The 9106-nt window shown below is 38.3% G+C and overlaps 1 long non-coding RNA gene across 3 annotated transcripts; it reads left to right on the top strand.

The window, feature by feature from the left end:
• The first annotated feature begins 61 nt into the window (after positions 1–61).
• On the top strand, positions 62–5541 carry LOC102153203. Of its 3 annotated transcripts, none has more exons than XR_005383918.1 (4): positions 62–339; positions 1524–1717; positions 3604–3646; positions 5129–5541. It is a non-coding gene; the product is annotated as an uncharacterized LOC102153203 (long non-coding RNA). The 3 variants fall into 3 exon arrangements; XR_005383917.1 differs by having other exon boundaries at positions 1493–1717; XR_005383919.1 differs by having other exon boundaries at positions 1490–1717.
• The last annotated feature ends 3565 nt before the right edge of the window (positions 5542–9106 follow it).

Genomic DNA, 9106 nt, shown 5'->3' with positions numbered 1-9106 from the left:
CCGGGGACTGTCGCGGTGCCTCCCCGCGGCCTCCCGCCCGCCGAGCGCCCCCCCCCGTGGGCTCCCGCCCCGCTGTGGTTGCGGCGCCGCGAAGCTCCGCCCGGGAAAGTGCGGGCCTCCCGTCCGGCTGGAGGCCGGGCGCCCCCTGCGTGACCCGGCGTGGCCTGGAGACGCGGAAGACGCGCCCCCGTTGTGGCGGCCTCGGACTGCTGTTAGCGCTCACACCTTTGATTGAACACCTAATGATGTGTCAAGGGACGTGCCGGGTACAAACGTCAGGAGACGAGCTCTCGGACCTCCAAGAGTTTGCAGTTTAGTTGGAAACAATGACAAAAGCTGGTACTTGAGAAAAAAAAAAAAAAAAAAAAAACTATGATGAATGGATGAGTGTGGTGAGCATAGTTTGTGAATGTGGCATTAGTTTTTAAAGATTTTATTTATTGGGCAACCCCGGGTGGCTCAGCGGTTTAGCACCGCCTTCAGCCCAGGGCCTGATCCTGGAGACCCGGGATCGAGTCCCCACGTCGGGCTCCCTGCATGGAGCCTGCTTCTCCCTCTGCCTGCGTCTCTGCCTCTCTCTCTCTCTCTCTCTCTCTCTCTCTCTCTCTCTCTCTCTCTCTCTGTCTCTCATGAATAAATAAATAAAATCTTAAAAAAAAAAAAGCGAGGAAAGAATTACTAGAACAAAGAATTTATAGAGTCTCTGATACTGGCAAGGAAGTTGGTGTTAAGAAAGGGGTACAGGGAACAGTGGCATTATTTTTTTAAAGATTTTATTTATGAGAGAGACACAGAGAGAGAGAATGAAAATTACCTATTAAATTTGCAAATGTCAGTATTACATAGGCACTTAGAAGTATGACTCAAAAGTTCAGAAATAAGATCTAGGTTGGAAATAAAAACGTAGAAAATGCAAGCATACCGATTGTTTTTACATTTATGGAAATATCACTGAAGGATTGAATAGAAACAGAAACTACAATATTGCAAGGTCAGCAAGGTGAGGAGAAACTACCAAAAGGGGATGCAAAAGGAGCTTGCAGGGAGGAAGGAGAACCAAAAATAAGACACAACAATTGATCATTGGATTTGGCCACTTGACAGTCATTGATCACATAGACAAGGGAATTTTTGAAGTAGTGGGGGATGAAAGAATATATATATATATATATATATATATATATGTGACATATATATATAACATATATATAACATATAATATATAATATATATTATATAATGATATGTAATCATTAAATAAAAAAAAAAAGAATTAGTGAAAATGAGCCGGTCGTGCTGCCTGTTTCAGGGGATGGGTTACTGGAAGGAGGGGGAGGGGTGGGTAGAAGGGATAATAAAAATGCTAGCATGAACCAGAACTGGATGTGTGTGTGTGTGTGTGTGTGTGTATTTGGGATTGAGAGAAGGAATCCAAGAGTAGCAACGCTAGAGCTGTTCCACAAAGAGCCATGCAAGGTTTTTTTTTTAGCAGAATGGCAAGAATACACGATTTGTGTTTTTAGAAATTCAATCTGGCAGCACCACCCGATCCCCGCCCCCTTCTCGACCCACATTTCTGCGTGTCTCAAGGCTTTACAAAAAGGATTTTGAGGGTGACAGTCCTAGAGATCTAATTACAGCGAGGAGTACTAAGTATCAGGAAGATTAGAGGTGGCAAGGGCCTGCAAGAGGAAATATGGACAGAGCAAAGGAGACAGTAAGTATTTAAGAGGTGAAACAGGGATGTCTTTGTGAATGGCATACAAGGTCTGAAAGAAACGGAGTCAGTGTTTCCCAGGTATCTAGCATAGGCCTCAAATAGAGGTCGGAGTATTGGAGGAGAGGGGGGGAGAGCGTCAGAGGAGATTGATTAGTTTGGAGCTTGTGGCCTTTGAAATATCCGCACATGAGGTCTCCACTTTGCACCTCCGGTTCTCTCTTCAGTTCTAAAGAGCAGCACCCAGTCCAATGAAACAGTTTTGCCAAGATGTCTAACAATTGCATTTTCCCAATTACAGGGATCACTTCTCTGTCCTCGTTTTACTTCTCCTCCTCAGTTGATGCAGTTGACAGTCTCCTCCTTTATGGCCACTTGACGCTATCTTGACGCTATGTTTGCTTCGTTTTCCTCCTAGTCGACTAGCCTGTCATTTGCTGTCTCATTTATCAGCTCCTCTTTTTTTTTTTTGATTTGCATCCTTAATGTTCAAGTGCTCCAAGACCCAGTCCTGGGCTCTCTTTTACTCATCCAGCCCATAGCTTGAAAGATCATCAGTATTTCTGCTGTCCATTAGGTAGCCATCCCTGTGTGTGGCTATTGAGCACTTGAAGTGTGGCTACTAATTGAGATGTACTGTACGTATAAAATACACGCCAGCTTTCAAAAATTTTGTACGACAAAAAGAAAATATGATGTTGTTTTTTATCCTGATTGCATGTCAAAATGATACCATACATATATTGGGTCAAACAGGATATTACAATTAATTTTACCTGCTTTTAATGTGGCTGCTAGAAAATTTTAAATTGTGTATGTGGCTTACACACATACATACGTGTATATATGTATACAGAGAGAGAAAACGAAGTGGTGAAATGTTAACATTTAGGGGATCTGGGTTCCAGATATATGGAAAACCTTATACTAGTCTTTCAACTTTTCTGTGAGTCCTATTACGGTATGACCTATCGATAGTCAAGCAGATTGACTTTATAATTACCATGTAATGGAAAAACAAGAATGAGGGCATAGGTATAGACTATTACCTGGGACGCAACATAGTTAGATTGACCAGCCACTTTCATTGGTGTGACAATGTCTGCTGCCTCTGAAGCAAAGTTAGCCCATAGAAAAGAGACTAAGGTTCTCTTGAAAACCTTAAGTTAGTCTAGATTCAGCTTTCACCTGCCTTTACTATCTACCACTCCTCCAGAGGGCTGGGTGGCTTAGAACATTCCTCGTATTTCCATCCTATGCGGAAGCCAGGCTGAAAACCGCATTAGTCCTCTTCAGTGACTTCTTTCCCTCTGTGGCCCACATCCACCCCACCTCCCCACACCCCCACACTAGCAGTTTGAGTTTTCTAATGTGGGGCAAGAGTGAGGAGTATCTGGTTCTGCTTGGGATCCCAGACACAGTAATAAGTGAGCTTGATCTCTAAGAATGTAGAAGATTCAGGGGCCAGGGGAAGGGATTAAAGTAGTTAAGGCAAAACACAAAAATACTACCATATACAAAGACTTAGAAAGGGATACAAAAGCACATCAACTGCCATTCTATTTGGAAGATGTGCAAAGGAAAGCTTTGGAAGTCTGGTAAAAATAACTAGATTGATTTAAATCATGGGACTAAATAGTGTAGGATGAGATTACCCTTATATTTCAGAATTGAATTGGCAAAACTGGTAGCCCAGAAAATGGGAAGGTACCCACTAGGAGTTCTGGGGAGCATTGGCTAATTCATATAGTAATCATTCTTTAACTGTCTCCTTTAGTTTTTTCATTGTTTTATTTCGGGGGGAATTTTTTAACATTACCATCATGATCTGAGAATCTGTTTCTTCCATATATTTTGCCTGGTACCTTGCCTTTGACTGTCTCCAGTGTGGAGAAAGCTCTTCCCTCAACTCTCAACTCTGGGACTCAGGTAATGCTATTTTTTATTCCTTAACATTTCTCTCAAAACTATGTTTGCAATATTTCGAAATCCACTTGAATATCTGCTTCCTTTGCCCAGAATATAAAATTCACTCTTTTATAAAGAATTAGGTAGCGTGACATAAAGCTGAAATGATGTTTTTATTAGACATGATTTAAAAGTTGATTGAAATAGAAGTGATTTTTCAATAAGAAAAGATACTTAGTATATGACTTGGACTCATTGCACATTTCTGCACCTTAATTTTTCCATCAGCAAAAATCATATTTGTGACCTGCATACTTATTGGGTTGCCAAGGTGATTGTGAGATTTTTAAGAATGTTAATTTAATGTCTTCATATGGAAAGAATATGAATGATAGTGAGAAATAAATACTAGTCTTAATGTTTTCTAAATATGAAGTTTTGCATCTAAAATAATTAAAGCCAAAGAGCAGTCTTTATGGATCTGATCCTCTATGGCCAAACTTTTTTTATAAAGATCTAAAATAATGTTTGCATGCTCAGTAAATGATGCTTTTTATTATATAGAAAAATGCCTAAGAACCATTTAGATTTATTATATTCACCTCCAATAGAATAATTCTGTTGTTTTCCTCATTTGTTTATGGCAAATTTGAGTCCTGAAGAAGCAGAATAAATAATTCACTGGGGTTTCAATACAAATTAGTGAATAAACAAAAATTAGACCATAAATTGCTGTATGACCTACTTGAAAGAACTGGTTAAAAGAAGGAAAGAGATTGCAAAAGATATTATGTTAATATATATAACTATTCCACTGAATGAAAAAAATTATTAAAAATACAAAAAGTATAGACCTATTGGAAATATATGAGGCAATATGACAAAACAATAATAAAGAGATACAGAATAAAGAATTACAAGATGAGGATGAAAAGAAAAGAAAAGATTAACACCACCAAAACCAGCCCCTTGGGAAAAAAGCTTGAGAAAGTAAATATGAGCATGTTCCTAAAGAAACACAAGAGATTTCTTACTGGGAAAAGTAGGTACTGGGAAAGAGAGCTCTTACACCTCAGTGGTCAGAGCTGCTGACCCTTGGGTCTCAGTGAGACACGTAGAACCAAAATGTGTATGAGTGTAAAGTATAAGAGTAAATACATGTGTTTCTATTCATATGCAGACCCCCAGATTGGCACATCCTTATTATCTGTTTTGAAAACTAATTAAAGAGAAGGGGCCTGCCTCCAAAGATATGAAATTGGGATGTCAGGATGAGGAGAAAGGCTGGTAAATTGGAAACAAAGATAGGTACCATGCCCAAGATGAAATGCCATCTCAAATTTCCCTAAATTTCTATTGCCAGTGACTATATTTATGCCCTTCAGACTTCAGTTTTTAATAAAGATATGTTTGTCTTACTATGATAGTTTTTAATCTATGTATACATATGTATATATATATATATATCTCAGTTTATTTCTATTTTTCTTTTTATGTGTCCAGCTATGTAGTCATCCATATGCCTACCTCTACCTGTACATTTATCTATTCATATATCATGGTTATGGAAGTCTGTTTCATAGACTTGTGCACGTACTTATGAATAACATACTGAGGAAGAGAAAGAATGAAAAAAAAGAAAAAATAAAGCTATCAGAGGAACAGCCACAGGAAGTGTACATAGACACACCTTAACACAGATTTGTAGTTACTGCCGCAGCTCATTCTTTTCACCTGGTCTGTGATAATTTAAATGTTTTTCCTTTGCCCCTGGAACAAAGTGAAGCTTTGTCAGTAGACAGCACAGGAGAGACATCTTAGGCTGAAAGGCACATGCTCATTCCAGGGATAAGTGTGGGCAACCTTTTCAGTGCCCAGTTCCTACAGCGCAGGTGCAAGTATCAAGGAACCCACAGCTTAACTTAAAGCTTAATTTGCTTAAGCAAATCTATAAAGTCATGAATATAACAAAGCTGTACAACAAAGATAACCTCTGAAATTTAAAGTGAGAAGAAAAATTAAAGGATGAGAAAAAAATTAAAACAACCAGCCCGTGGGAAGAATGACAACAGAAAGGGAAATGTGAGCACACCACTGCAGATGCGGAGCAGGTTTTATCATTTGGGAAGTAACAAGATCTTCTCCACTCTAAGCTTGAAATTTAATTTAAATCAACACACACCTACATCAAACAGATCATTGTAAAATCTTGGAGTCAACAAACTCACTGGACTCGGGTCCACCTGTTGCATCTATATTCAAGCATAATTTGTCTGTAAATACTGCAACATGGCAGAGTCAATGTGTGTTCAATGCAGACATCTAAACGTAAACACAATTTATTATCTGTTTTGGATCCCTATGAATGTTTGTATGTATCTACCTTTCTCTCTATTGAGAGAAGTGACCCGCCACACACAGAATCCATTAGTGAATATTTCCACAGGGCTGGCCCAGGGAAGACAAAGACTTAAAATGCCTTCCTCACCCATCTCTATGATCCCTGAGTCAGCACAAATTTCTAGTACTAAAGTTCAAACTATCTCCTGGATTAGGTCGAAAAACAACGTTAATATAGATGTCAATTATTAAAAGTTGTTTCTCTCTAACAACATATCCTGAAAAATCCTCCATATCCCTTCTTATAGATCTTACTTATTCTTTTTTTATACCTGTGTAATACTATGTGTTATATATGTACTATAGTTTATTCAACCACTTTCCTATATTTGGGCATTTATTAAGCATTCAATATTTTGCAATTACAAATCATGTTGCATTGAATAATCTTTGCATATGTATTTTTATATTGCTGGAAGTTTCTGTTCAGGCTGACATGCAATTGCTGAGTCAAAGGATAAGGCCTATATGGTTTTGTTAGGTATTCCAAATTTCCTTTTAGAGGGGTTGTAATACTATTTGCTGTGAAAATACCTGTTTCCCACAGCCTCACCGAGAGACTGCATTGTCAAGCTTTTGAGATTTTGCCTATTTAGACTGGCATATGCAGCATAGATTTATAAAAAATAACAAAGAAATGTTTACAGTAGTGGATATAAATTTTTAAAGACAGAAATCATTGGCATTTGGATTGGCATATTCAGCTATTTAGAACATCTGTCTCCAGATGCTCTTTCTTTGTTATATCAGAGGTAAGCTCTCTCTCACATAAGCCAATAAAGCTGTTTGGCCAGTGGAGGTCACTCTAGTGCTACTTTAAAGGGTAGATTCTAGTACAGCCCTCTCAGTTCATATATCTTAGGACAATAACTCTTTAAAAATCCACTGCCTATGTTCACTAGGTAAACTAGGCAAGACTTTCCAAAGGATAAGTCTTTTAAAAAAAAAACCCAAGACCTGGAATGCCTGGGTGGCTCAGCGGTTGAGCGCCTGCCTTTGGCCCAGGGCATGATCCTGGAGTCCCAGGCTCGAGTTCTGCATCAGGCTCCCTTCATGGAGCCTGCTTCTCTTTCTGCCTATGTCTCTACCTCTCTCTCTCTCTCGAATAAATAAGTAAAATCTTTAAAAAATAAAAATAATAAAAAACCCAAGACTAATATGCTTAGCAGGAAAGAGCTTTCTGAAGGGCTAAAGAATAACAATTTAGCATATTCTGATTTAAACAGCATGTGGTAGTTTTGATCTGATAACAAAAGTTAGCTAAGTTCAAGACAAAAGTTATGGGCAATGAGAACTAAACTGCATTTCTGTCCCTGATGAAATGACCTACACAGATCCAGAAAAACTAGAGGGTGTCCTTACCTGTACTCAACAGACCCCTCTCCAGCCAAGGACAATGTCTTTTTCACTTACTACAGTTTCCAAACATAAAATGACAATGTCTTAGCTTACCTTCATAAAATTGATCCTGACATGAATTCCTAAGGCATTTTTGGATTAAGAAAAATTGGCAAGGATGATCTTAAGGACCAGAGAATCCTTGCATTGATTACCTTGTGGACTAAAGGGAGACAGAGATCTTAGCAAACTTAAGAGTATTAAACTGTAGATCTTGAATATTCATTACTTCAAAAAGTAGGTAATTTTCAAATAAAAAAGAAGGTTGAGTTCACAGATTAGAGCTGTGTTATTTATCTTCAGTATCAGGCATGTTTGTTATCAAAATTAATCAAATGGCATATAGATTGTATTTTTGAATATTTTATCAGTAGAGTCCCAGCAGAAAAATGAGAACATAGGAGTAGGGTACATCAAAATAGGATATATCAAAAAAGGTCCTAAAAGTTTTAATAAATCCTACAAAACATTAGTTGAGAATAGCCAAACTCCCATTCTAGAATAAGCACAATATTCATTAAACATAACCACGATCAATAAACATGATACACACTGAGTTCTGATACCAACAGTTAAATCGCTCCTTACGATAACCTTCAGTCAAGTGTAGCTAAGGAATCATCTCCATTCTGAATTTCTTTCTTTGCACTGTGGAAGTTCTGCTACACATTGTCACCTGCTGGCTCAGTCCCTTTGGGGTCTTACAGCCTTTGTTCCAGTTGCTGGACTGTCCTGAGTTCTTGCTTATACTCTCGTCGCAAGGTCACCTGAAATGCAGTGTCACAAACGAATTCCCAGGATTATCCTCTTATTTCTACTCTGCTTGCTAAATGTCTGTTGCTAATCGTCTGTGGCCACAGGACTGGCTCATCTCATTGTGTGTGCGAGGCCCTGTGGCGTCAGTATGTTTCTGATTTGAGCATTCCAGGTTTCTGTCAATGGCTTCTCTGTTCTCCTCACAAGCAGTTATAGAAGGAGGGTTTTTCAAGTCTGCTCTGCAAGTATTGAGCTATTTTTTTTAAAGGTAAGATTAAACTGTATGGGTAGTAGAAGCTGACACGGAGCTTATAAGAATTGTCATTTTATTACCTTCCATTTCTTGAACAAGAATTTCACTAAGTCTACCTAGCAACCTTGAATTTAGGAGTTGAGCTGGTAAATCATTCACAACTGTTTGAGAGGAATAGTATTGTGCCTAGAACTTTTGAAATTTTTCAGAAGCTGAAATTGAAAATCAGCTAAGTGTTCCTGAAGAATCTACTGCCTTTCTAGTCTCCTGATGCATTTCAATGAGCAGGTTGAAGCAATCTGGGCATTCCATTTTTTCCTAATAAATATATATCTACCAACTATTTATACATACATAATAATATCAACTTCTTACTGTATTCCAAGCAGTTTTAAGCACTTCTCTGGTTTTATCTGACATAATTCTCACAACCCTGTGAGATAGATACTTTTATTATCCCCATGTTATAAATGATGAATTTCTAGTCATCATCAGAGAAATGCAAATTAAAACACAATGAAATAACATTTTACTCCTGTCAGAATGCCTGGAATCAAAAACACAAGAAATAACAAATGTTGGTGAAGATGTGGTAAAGAAAAGGAGCCCTCATGCACTATTGATGGGAATGCAAACTGGTGCAACCACTGTGGAAAACAGTATGGAGTTTTCTC

Source organism: Canis lupus, chromosome 34 (genome assembly GCF_011100685.1).
Source record: "Canis lupus familiaris isolate Mischka breed German Shepherd chromosome 34, alternate assembly UU_Cfam_GSD_1.0, whole genome shotgun sequence".
NCBI classification, from domain to species: Eukaryota; Metazoa; Chordata; class Mammalia; order Carnivora; family Canidae; genus Canis; species Canis lupus.
This window is presented reverse-complemented; position numbering and strand designations above follow the sequence as displayed.